This window comes from Lithobates pipiens, unplaced genomic scaffold, assembly GCF_037356315.1.
Source record: "Lithobates pipiens isolate NorthernLeopardFrog02 unplaced genomic scaffold, aLitPip1_a1.2 Scaffold_25, whole genome shotgun sequence".
Taxonomy (NCBI): domain Eukaryota; kingdom Metazoa; phylum Chordata; class Amphibia; order Anura; family Ranidae; genus Lithobates; species Lithobates pipiens.
In genome coordinates this window covers 28,925,080-28,937,523 of record NW_027507787.1, presented here as the reverse complement: position 1 = coordinate 28,937,523, position 12,444 = coordinate 28,925,080, and positions in this window count along the sequence as shown.

Genomic DNA, 12,444 nt, shown 5'->3' with positions numbered 1-12,444 from the left:
GCCCATCAGTGAAGGAGAAAACGTACTTATTTACAAAGTTTTGAAACTGAAACAAAAAAAAACATATTTTTTTTCTAAATTTTCGGTATTTTTTTATTTGTAGCGCAAAAAAAAAAACCGTAGAGGTGATCAAATACCACCAAAAGAAAGCTATATTTGTGGGAAAAAAATGATAAAAATTTCATTAGGGTACAGTGTAGCATGACCGCGCAATTGTCATTCAAAGTGCGACAGCACTGAAAGCTCAAAATTGGTCTGGGCAGGAAGGTGTTTAAGTGCCCTGTATTGAAGTGGTTAAAGAACTTTGCAAGGACATTTGTCATGTCTATGAATGTACTAACGAGCATTTTCATACAAATGTTTATATGAATGTACGAACAGATGAAGGGAGGAACCAGGGAAGTCAAACAATAAGCAGATTCAATTTCATCTTTAATGTATATACATTTTCACGGTGCAGTTGGCCTCAAATACCCCTTAATTATGAATAAGAGGTGAATACACAGCACAGCCCTGGCAGGGGAGGGCACCAGTGGCCATAGCTGCCACACAACTGCTATGGAACCTGGGGTATAAGGGGGGTCCCCATTAGGAAGACTAAAACTAGAAGTTTCCACTTCATGTCAGACCTCAATATTATCTAGTCCAAGTTCTAAACCTTAGTGAGTCCAGAGCCTGGTACATTCTTTCAAGCACCTTCCATGTCCCAACAGTAAAAAAAGTGTATACTCATGCAATAAAAAATAAATAAAAAAGTATAGCAATGCAAGAGAATAGCCCCCAAATCATTGGTGTCATGGCTCCAAGGGGAGAATACCCCCATCTACCAAATCATTGGTACCATTAGGATAGTGACCCCAGGGGAAACAAGGCCTCAATTCATTGGTGTCAGTGAAATGGCAGCCTCCATAGGAAAACAGATCCTCAGTTCTTTGGTGTCAGTGGGATAGTGGCCTCCAGGGGGAAACTGGCCCTCAGTTAATTGGTGTCAGTAAGATAGTGGCCTCCAGAGGAAAACAGATCCTCAGTTCATTGGTGTTAGTGGGATAGCAGCCTCAAGTGGAAACTGGTCCTCAGTTCATTGGTGTCAGTGGAATAGTGACCTACAGGGAAAAATAGATCCTCAGTTCATTGATGTCAGTGGGATAGCAGACAACAGTGGAAAACCGATCCTCTATTCATTTGTGTCAGTGTGATAGTGGCCTACAGGGAAAAACAGACCTTCAGTTCATCTGTGTCAGTGGGATAGTGGTCTCCAGAGGAAAACAGACCCTCAGTTTAATCGGTCTCAGCGGGATAGTGGCCACCAAGGGAAAACAGACCCTCAGTTCATTGGTGTCAGTGGGATGGTGGCCTCCAGGGGGAAAACACACCGTCAGTTCATTGGTGTCAGTGGGGAAGTGGCCACCTGGGGGAAACAGACCAACAGTTCATTGGAGTCAATAGGATAGTGACCTCCAGGGGGAAACAGATTCCCTGTTCATTGATGTCATTGGGATAGTGGCCTCCTGGACAAAAAAGACCCTCATTTCATTGGTATGAGTGGGATAGTGGACTCCATCCCCCTGTCAGAACACAAGAGCTCAGCAGGGGAGATGACTGTACTAACATTGGATTGTTAGTACAGTGGCTCCAATCTGAGCTGTCAGTTTTTCTTCGTTCAACCCAAAAAAAAGTAGTATGTAGGAGGCTTAAGGCAGCCCATAGATCAGTCTTTTTTTTGTTTGTGTGGATGGTGGAATCCTCCCACTGAGTTATTATATTCTGACAGCGGGAGACTTCCCTACCATCAGAATAGACTGGTCAGTGCTGCCAGCTATGACCGGCAGCATAGATCAATCAGGGGAAATCCAACAAGGCAGTTCTACAGAAGTCGATTGGTAGACCTCTGAACTCTGTACATTACAAAGCCTACATGGCAAACAGTGTATATGCCGCCTGGATGTGGTTTAATGCACTTGAAATCTAGTGAGAATCAGCTCCCAAACATGTCATGGTATATGCATGTATGCCAATAATCTGTAAGTGTAAAACTTCCAGGTGTATATTAGCTTGTGCAGTTGTTAGCTGTGTTCGCAAATGTTGGACGCACATTAGCACTTGAGGCAGTAACTCAAGCACTTGAGGCAGTAACTAAATAACTCAAGTGTCAATATTTTGTGTGGCCACCATTATTTTCCAGCACTGCCTTAACCCTTTTGGGCATGAAGTTCACCAGAGCTTCACAGGTTGCCACTGGAGTCCTCTTCCACTCCTCCATGACGACATCACTGATCTGGTAGATGTTAGAGACCTTGCGCTCCGCCACCTTCCATTTGAGGATGCCCCACAGATTCTCAATAGGGTTTAAGTCTGGAGACATGCTTGGCCAGTCCATCACATTTACTCTCAGCTTCTCTAGCAAGGCAGTGGTCGTTTTGGAGGTGTGTTTGGGATGGTTATCATGTTGGAATACTGGCCTGTGGCTCAGTCCCAGAAGGGAGGGGGGATCATGCTCTGCTTCAGTATGTCACAGTACATGTTAGCATTCATGGTTCCCTCAATGAACTGTAGCTCCTCAGTGCCGGCAGCACTCATGCAGCCCCAGAACATGACACTCCCACCAACATGCTTGACTATAGGCAAGACAAACTTGTCTTTGTACTCCTCACCTGGTTGCCGCCACACACGTTTGATACCATCTGAACCAAATATGTTTATCTTGGTCTCATCAGACCACAGGACGTGATTTCAGTAATCCATGTCCTTAGTCAGACAGGCTGACTCTTCAACCTTCAAAATCTTGTGGGCTTTCTTGTGCATCATCTGTAGGAGAGGCTTCCATGCAGACCAATTTGATGCAGTGTGCGGCGTATGGTCTGAGCACTGACAGGCTAACCCCCCACCCCTTCAACCTCTGCAGCAATGCTGGCAGCACTCATATGTCTATTTCCCAAAGACAACTTCTGGATATGATGCTGAGCATGTGCACGCAACTTCTTTGGTCGACCATGGTATACTATAGAAGTTTTCCCCTTAAAAAAGGCGGGACTTTTTAGGCATAGACTGTGACACCAATTGATTTGGTAAAAATATATATAAAATTTTTTTTATTTCAACATAGAAAGAAAAAACAAAGAATAATATATTAACATACATTTCCGAACAGGAGAAAGGGACACATTACTTCCTCCATGTGCATATATTTATAGAACCAGAAAACATTTGCTTCCTACATCTTATTCAAAAGGAACAGACTTCTATGACATTGTATATAGGCGTATTCAAAGCATTCTACAAACAAGGTCAAATTGCGTTAATATTGTGCATCCAATGTAACCTACGCGTTACGGAGTTATCTTACTCCTTCTTCAGGGATGATCCATTTTAGCACACTTAAATTTACAAAATAGTAGAATCTATAAAAAACATAAGAAATAATTATATATACGTACAATTTCAAAAAATAATAATAAATAAATAAAAAACACAACGCACCACTAAAACGCACCACCTATATATACGATCTTCACTCCAAGATGCAGGTCTAGGCTCATAATGAGGGGGGGGGGATGTTTGACCACCTTCTTGGATGGGAACCGGGACCGCAGTGATAGGCGGACTGTAAGGGAGGAGGTGTACAAGTAAAGTAAATGCATGTCAAATTTTCACATGCCTAGATTTTAAATAAGTATTGCATGTATTTTACTGCAGCGCCAATAATGGCAGATAAAGGTTCTATATGTTAACCCTCTTGTATGACTTCCGTCATTACATTTGTACTAAGAGGGAAACACCCCTAAAGAAAGGGGGAACTTTATCTAAAAAAAGCTATCTCATAGTAATCATTCCTAAAGATAATAATATTGCAAAATCTTTTAAAAATCTTACCCAAAAACGTTTCATAGAGTAGTTTGCTGTGTCCCGAAGAGAAAACACCTGAGATTCCTATGTTAGAATTGTTAAAATGAGATGACCAAATGTTGCAACTCTTTTAAATGTTTAAGGCAATCTATTTGGCATAAAGTCGCCGCAATCTCTCTGTAGTCCAAGGATTTTGGTGCTATGGGAGAAAAAGATTCCCCCCAGAGATAGACGTGTCAGGTCCAGCCTAAAATGGGAAGGGGAAGGACAGTTATATCCGTTAATTTTTCCTTTAGGCTGCATACAGACCGACATAAAAAAGTATATATATTTCCTTACCTTAAATTGTATCTCTCAGCAAGTCACCTCCTCCATGGCCATTGCAGACTGATAACAGACTGCTCCTGGCCCATTAAAGTATCTCACCGCCCCACCTCCTTCCCTCCCCTTCCAGGTGAAGTAAATATTACTCACCTGTGAGTCCTATCACCTAAGCGCGGTCCCCCGGGTGTGCGGCGCACGACGTCGCCCCATGCCCACATCCAAAATGGCGCCGTGGGAGGAGTGACGTCATGCGTCATGCTCCCACCGACACGCATGCGCAGATCGTACCTTAGCCCTGGAGTTGGCCAGACAGTGTTGTTCACTAAACTACATCCCCCAGGAAGCACAGCGCCAGCAAAAGTGTCAGCAACTGCACATTCATGTAGGATGTGTAAACGCATTTAACCTCACGTTCGTCCGAGATGTCTATAGGGCGAGCGTGGGTGGAAAACCTAGGGAGACAGAGAAACGGGAAGCTGGGGTGATCAGACCCACATCCCATTTCTGTTACAGGTATACCGATGAGCGAGAAAAAAGGCCACCAGGGGGGAAAAACAAAAGGTACCTGCCAACCTCCATAGTGGCCTTAGCGTGCCGGGATCCCATCCAGAAGAGCCCCATGGTGTTCAAAGAGCCAAAATTCACCTAATCGAGGGGGGAAGAAAAGTACATAAAAAAAAAAAAAAGAGGCTACTGCATTAGGATTAGAACTAGGTGAGGGATATTGGTCTGATTTTTTTTTTTAATAGGGATTTAGGTTTTTTCGCCCTTTCTTCTAAATTGCCCTCTTGTATGGATAAAAGTTTTTCAATATCAAGGCTGTCAATTAAGTCAGCCTGATCATCGTTTTCATCGAGGAGAGAGACCAGTAAGTTGATCGCATTTTCCTCCTCCTTACTCAATTGTTTATCTGAATCAGATGTCTCGTTATACATATTTTTTAAAAGAAGTTTTCTTATAAAGAGGTTGAGGTCCCTTGCTACCTCAAATTTATTCAAATTTTCATTTGGGCAGAATCCCAGACCCTTCAGAAGTACTTCTGTTTCTAGATTGGTTAAAGTGTAAGAAAATGAATTAATTATATTCATCTGTGTATTCAAAAGAATTATCATAGAGTGATTTATGTAGTTTATGATAATTCCTTTGAATACACAGATGAATATAATTAATTTATTTTCTTACACTTTAACCAATCTAGAAACAGAAGTACTTCTGAAGGGTCTGGGATTCTGCCTCCAGGTTTCCTGGTGCCTCCATGGCAGCATACCTGTGACAAGCTCCGCCTTGGCTCCTCCCTCAGGACTAGTGAATATTATAAAAGAAAAGGTTAGTACCGCCCCCGCATTCTCCTTTTTTTCCTCATACCTCATGGCAGTGAATCCTGGTTGGCGTCCTTACCTTCTGCATTCGGCAGCGTCCGTCCGGGTTCAAGCCTCTCCCGGACGCAGTTCCTTCTCTTGGGCAGCTAAACGCGCTTATAAGGTTGGAAGTCCCTTCTGTAGGATCTTTTGGGACAAGCAGTTTGTCTCTTAAGTAAGAGCTTTACCTGCAGTATGGGCGTTCAGGCTCCAGTCTATGGCAGCAGAGGTGGCAGCTTTGCTCTGTTCCTGAGACTTGTTGTTCCTCTCCAGTCTCACCTGTCCTTTCTCTCTCTCTCTCTTGCGCTCTGGTTCCCCTGGTTCCCATAGTTTTAGGAGGTCCCCCTTCCTTTCCCACGTGCGTTTGCAATCCTTAGACTCACTAGGGGCCGCGCGCGGCGAGTCTGTGTTATTTTATGATAGTTCAGCGTTCCCGCCGTCGTCTGCGCATGCGCCGGCGGGTCGTATGTTTCGGCGGCCAGTCTCGACGTTCGGCGCATGCGCGGTAGCATCGGAGGATTCGACGGCCATTTTGACTGAGGGCGAATGGTTCCTTTTGCCCTCAGAGCGTCAGGGGAGGAGCTCAAGCGTGCCATCACTCCCCCTCCTCCTATTTAATTCCCCAGCAGCACAAGTGAAATGCCTGTGGTCAACAAGAGAATTACACTCTAGAGTTCCAGGCTATACCCACCCCTGTTAAAGGTAAGGCATGTCTTAATGCATTTGTTTTCTTATACATGTGAGTATGCGAATATATATATGTATAGCTCTGAAGGAATAACTCGTTCATTGAAAGTGTATTAATTTATTAATTTATTAATTTATTGATTTATTTTTTTCTAAATTATTAAATTATTTAAAAATTTCTTTTTTCATCGGTGCCTCCAAAAAAAAAATAAAAAAAATGGATGTTTAAAAAAAAAAAAAAAAAACACAGCACACAGTAACAGGGGGGGGGGAGTCATTACTTATGCAGGCAAATTCCCTTTTTTTCCGTGAATCAGCGCACGACCGGTTGACGTCTTTTCCTCTGACTCTTTCCTAGCCGTTACCTCTGCTAAGCCGCCTAACATGAGCCTTTCGCCGCCCGCTCAAGATCCTACTCTACTCCCAAGGTAAGGACCTATGCCCAGGTAAGTTTAAAAAAAAAAAAAAAAGAGTGCACTAAGGACGGTACTTTTTGCATTTCAGTCCTGTACGCCAGAAGACGTCTAAGAAGACCTCAAGGCGATATGAAGATGATGATGATGATTCCTGTCACAGCAGGGACAGGTCGCCCAGACATGGGCATTACAGAAGTGGCAGGAAAGCTTCAGCCAAGAGGCGCCGTCATTCGCGCTCCCCGAGACCTAGACCTACTAGATGTCAGGCCTGCGGAGGCACTCCGCTTCCGGATAAACTGATTTGTCGAGATTGCCTTAGAGACTATGCAGCGGACAGAGAGTCTGAGGGCCTTCAAGTGGCAGATCTCCTCAAAAAGGCAGTAAAAGACTCCCTTGCGGAATTGGTCGCCACAATGCTGACGCAACAACCGGCATCCCCTCCTCAGGAACAGATGGCTGAGGCCTCCATTCCTGGACCATCCACGAGTGCAGGTGGTCGTCCGTTCCCTCCCTCCTCCTATAAGCATCAGGACGAAATGGCCACTTCAGAGGATTCTTCAGATGACGCAGATGCCTCTGGCTTTGCCTTCGCCATGGTCCAGCCTTATGTGCAGGCTGTCAAACAAGCAATCGGTTGGGAGGATTCCATCATGGAGGTCAGGAAGTCCAAATCATACTTCCCCTTTCTTAAGCGCCAGATCTCCTTCTTCCCTCTTATGGAGGAAATCAGGGAAGTGATCGAGGAAGAATGGGCGAGGACAGACAAAAGACTTTCCACCAATCGATTGGGAAAATTATACCCTCTCTCTGAGGCAGATTCCAAAATGCTGGAGGGCCCTCCGGTGGTAGATGCCGCAGTGGTAAGGCTGGCCAAGAATGTCACTTTGCCCCTAGAAGATTCAACTTCCTTCAAGGACCCTCTGGACAGGAGGATGGACCTCGACCTTAAGAAGGCCTATCAGATGGCAGGAAATGCCTGTAAACCTGCAATAGCCCTGACATCAGTGTCCAACGCATTACGCGTCTGGACAGATAATATAGAGTCGGCAATCCAACAGGATATCCCTAAAGAAGATATAATCAAGGCATTGGATGAGCTGAAGCTCTCAGCTGACTTCATTGGGGAGGCCGCCATCGACTCGATTCGTTGCTCCGCAAGGGCAATGCTTCACACAGTAATGGCCAAAAGGGCACTGTGGCTAAAACCATGGGCAGCGGACGTTGCCTCGAAGCAAAATTGGTGCAAGATACCTTTTGACGGTAGAGCCTTGTTTGGGGAAAAACTTGACAAGGCCATCTCTCGGGTCACTGGCGGAAAGTCAGGCCTACTTCCCCAAGACAGGCGATCCAGACGTTTCAGATCAACCGCACCAAGGTTCCAATACTCCAAAAATAGGGACTTCCGTCAATCCAGACAAGGGAAAAGCTTCAGGCACAACTGGAAAAGCACACAGTCTACGTTTCTCAAGTCCAGGAGGCAGAGGCCAGTACCCACCCCACAGGATCCATCAAAATCCTTTTGACGCCAGGCCAGCCCAAGTGATCCCTGTGGGGGCCAGGTTGAAACAGTTCTCAAAGATTTGGGAACAAAAATGCAGGGATCCTTGGGTAGTTGCAACAGTGAAACACGGTCACTTCTGGTCTTTCCTAAACAAACCTCCCAAGGACTTTTTTTCCCCGACAAGGGTATCAAGATCCCCTCAAAAAGCGGAAGCTCTAAAGCAATTACTTCTTTCCCTACAAGAGCAACGAGCAGTAGTTCCAGTGCCTCCATCCGAGAGATTTTTAGGTTTCTATTCCACCCTGTTTCTAGTCCCCAAGAGAAACGGAGGGTGGAGACCCGTGATAAAACCTAAAGAGGCTAAATCGCTATATCTTTCTGGAAAAATTCAAGATGGAGTCTCTACAGACGATTATTCGCATAGTCCAACCAGGGGATTGGATGTTGTCAATAGACCTGCAAGACGCTTACTTACACATACCCATACTCCCTACGTTCCAGAAATACCTGAGATTCGCGGTGGGGCAAGTACATCTCCAATTTCAGAGCCTTCCATTTGGCCTCTGCACGTCACCAAGAGTCTTTACAAAGACCCTGATTGCCATCATAGCACCTCTGAGAGAATTGGGGCTCCGGGTGTATCACTATCTGGACGACCTTCTACTCCTGGCGAAGGACCCAACCCAGTTATTGGAACACAGGAATATCCTGTTGACAACACTAGTGGATTTTGGATGGAAGATAAACCACGAGAAAAGTCTCCTCTCTCCGACTCAAGAGATGGTCTATCTGGGAGCCCTGTTCAATACAATGAACGGAACGGTGTCTCTCCCACCTCAGAAGGTATCTTCCATTGTCCAACAAATGAAGAAGGTGAGCTCGAGATCCTACCTGACAGCCTCAAATTGTTTGAGCCTGATAGGACGGATGTCATCATGCATCCCTATGGTCCCCTGGGCCCACTGGCATTTGAGACATTTTCAGCTGGAGTTCTTAAGACTGTGGAACAGACGATATCTATCCCAACCCATACACCTGACGACCCGGATGCTCAGGAGTCTACATTGGTGGATGAAGAGACAGACGCTTCTGAAGTCTCGCCTGCTAGGGCATGTCGACTGGATCATAATTACTACCGATGCCAGCGCAGCTGGTTGGGGAGCACATTCCAACCAGACCTCAGTACAAGGAAGATGGTCCTTCAATGCAGCCGGCATGGTGTCCAATGTCCTGGAGCTCAGAGCGGCCTATCTTGCACTGCTAGCCCTAGAGTTCGAGATTTCGGGCAAACCAGTTCTCCTCAGGATGGACAACAGGGCCGCGGTATCCTATGTGCACCGACAAGGGGGAACACGCAGCAGATCTCTCCTGAACGAGGTGGAACCCATATTCCTCTGGGCCGAAAGGAATCTGAAGGACCTGAGGGCAGTCTATCTGCCCGGCCATCTCAACTCAAGGGCGGACGACCTTTCCCGCAGGTTCGCAGATACCAACGAGTGGTCCTTACACCCGAAAATCTTCAGCTGGATAGTGATCCAGTGGGGGCCCCTCGAGCTAGACCTCTTTGCGACAGCATCCAACACCAAACTTCCAAGGTTTATCTCGAGGTTTCCACACCCCCAGGCGGAGGCAACAGATGCCCTCTTAGCCCCTTGGGCATGCGATCGGGCCTACGCTTTTCCTCCGCGGCCCCTCATACCGAGGTTCCTGTCAAGACTCATGAGGGAGACATCGACGGTGATAGCGATTCTACCATACTGGCCAAGAAGGCCTTGGTTCCCTACGGCAATGGATTTGAGCACCAGTCCTCCAGTCAAGGTTCGCATAGTACCCCTCCTCCTGTCGCAAGGATCCCACATCCACCCAGATCCCCACAGGCTGGACCTTCACATCTGGCAACTGAAAGGAAAAGGTTCCAATCCCTGGGGTGCTCCGACAAAGTGATCGCAACCCTGCTCAAAGCGAGAAAGCCATCCACGAACAACATATACGATAAAGTATGGAACAAGTTCAGGGCCTTCATGCTTGATAGAAACTGTGACCCAGGTTCCCCTTCGTCATCTCAAATTCTTGAGTTCTTACAGGCAGACCTGGACCTAGGCCTTGCGTTAGGTACATTGAAGGTACAGGTATCAGCGATCTCAGCAGCAACCAGTAAAAGATGAGCGGAGGATCCATTGTTAATCCAATTCTTTAAGGCCGTCAGGAAGATCAGACCACCAACCAAACAATCTTTTCCCACTTGGGACCTTAGCCAATCCACCCTTTGCCCCTTCGAACTCAGCATCGCTCTGGAATCTAACTTTAAAATGAGCCTTTCTGATAGCCATAACCTCCGGCAGACGGGTGTCAGAGCTCCAAGCTTTGGGAGCAGATCAGGATCACATTATATTTTACCCAGATAGAGTGGAACTCAGAACAGTACGAGGGTTCATTCCCAAGGTCGCTTCATCCTTGAGCATGTCAGAACCCTGGGCACTCCCAACATTTTCTGAACAGGACTCTGTCGCTCTTCATGAATTAGACATCGCCTCCACTCTGAAATGCTATCTGCAAGCCACAGCTTCATTCCGGGCTTCCATCAGACTGTTCATAATTCCCTGGGGAAAATACAAAGGAAAGGAGGCATCAGCCAGAACGATCGCCTCATGGATCGTCAAACTCATCCACAAGGTGTACAGGGCAAAGGGACTAGAGACCCCTTCGGCGGTCAGGGCGCACTCCACAAGAGCGGTTTCTGCCTCTTGGGCGGCAAGAGCGAATGTGTCGATCGAAACTATTTGTCGGGCAGCGACCTGGTCGTCCCAACACACATTCCTGAAACATTACAGGGTGGACCCAGGAGCTCTCTCCTCAGTGGAGTTTGGCAGACAGGCAGTCACTTCGGCCTTCACCTCTTCTAAATAATAAATTCTTTAATAAACCTCTAAGCATTATCCCACCCGTCTCAGCTAGTTATTTGTCACAGGTATGCTGCCATGGAGGCACCAGGAAAACAGAAAATTGTACCATACTTACCGTAATTTTCTTTTCCTGGTGCCTATCCATGGCAGCATACATTCCCACCCTCGGTATTCTATATTAACGAGAATGCGGGGGCGGTACTAACCTTTTCTTTTATAATATTCACTAGTCCTGAGGGAGGAGCCAAGGCGGAGCTTGTCACAGGTATGCTGCCATGGATAGGCACCAGGAAAAGAAAATTACGGTAAGTATGGTACAATTTTCTGTTTTATCCATACAAGAGGGCAATTTAGAAGAAAGGGCGAAAAAACCTAAATCCCTATTAAAAAAAAAATCAGACCAATATCCCTCACCTAGTTCTAATCCTAATGCAGTAGCCTCTTTTTTTTTTTTATGTACTTTTCTTCCCCCCTCGATTAGGTGAATTTTGGCTCTTTGAACACCATGAGGCTCTTCTGGATGGGATCCCGGCACGCTAAGGCCACTATGGAGGGGAGAAGCCTGCCCTTGGTTGGCAGGTACCTTTTGTTTTTCCCCCCTGGTGGCCTTTTTTCTCGCTCATCGGTATACCTGCAACAGAAATGGGATGGGGGTCTGATCACCTCAGCTTCCCGTTTCTCTGTCTCCCTAGGTTTTCCACCCACGCTCGCCCTATAGACATCTTGGACGAACGTGAGGTTAAATGCGTTTACACATCCTACATGAATGTGCAGTTGCTGACACTTTTGCTGGCGCTGTGCTATGTTGCCGCCCCATCGGCCCTATGACTGCCCGATTGATCTGCTACCCGGTTCGGAAATACCATTCGGGTGGATCTTCCCATTATCGGAAACCGAATTTGAAGCTCTGCGCTCTTATATTGATGAAAACCTAGAAAAAGGATTTATCCGACCATCCTCTTCTCCAGCTGGCACAGGCATCTTTTTCGTTGAGAAAAAGGATGGTTCACTCAGGCCCTGTGTGGACTACAGGGAACTTAATAAAATTACTATTAAGAACCTGTATCCGCTTCCCCTCATCCCTGAACTCTTCCAACGCCTAAGAACTGCTAAGGTATTCACTAAACTAGACCTGCGGGGAGCATATAATTTAGTCCGAATCCGCGATGGAGATGAGTGGAAAACGGCTTTCAGGTCTAGATTCGGACACTTTGAAAACCTATTGATGCCCTTCGGGCTCTGCAATGCCCCGGCCACATTCCAACACCTCGTCAACGATATATTCTGTGAGTATCTAGACAACTTTGTAATTGTGTATCTTTTTTTTTTTTTTTTTTTTTTTTTTTATAGATACAGAATATATTTCATTTATTGTTTTAAATATTGTTTATTTCGTTTTCCACATTTACAAA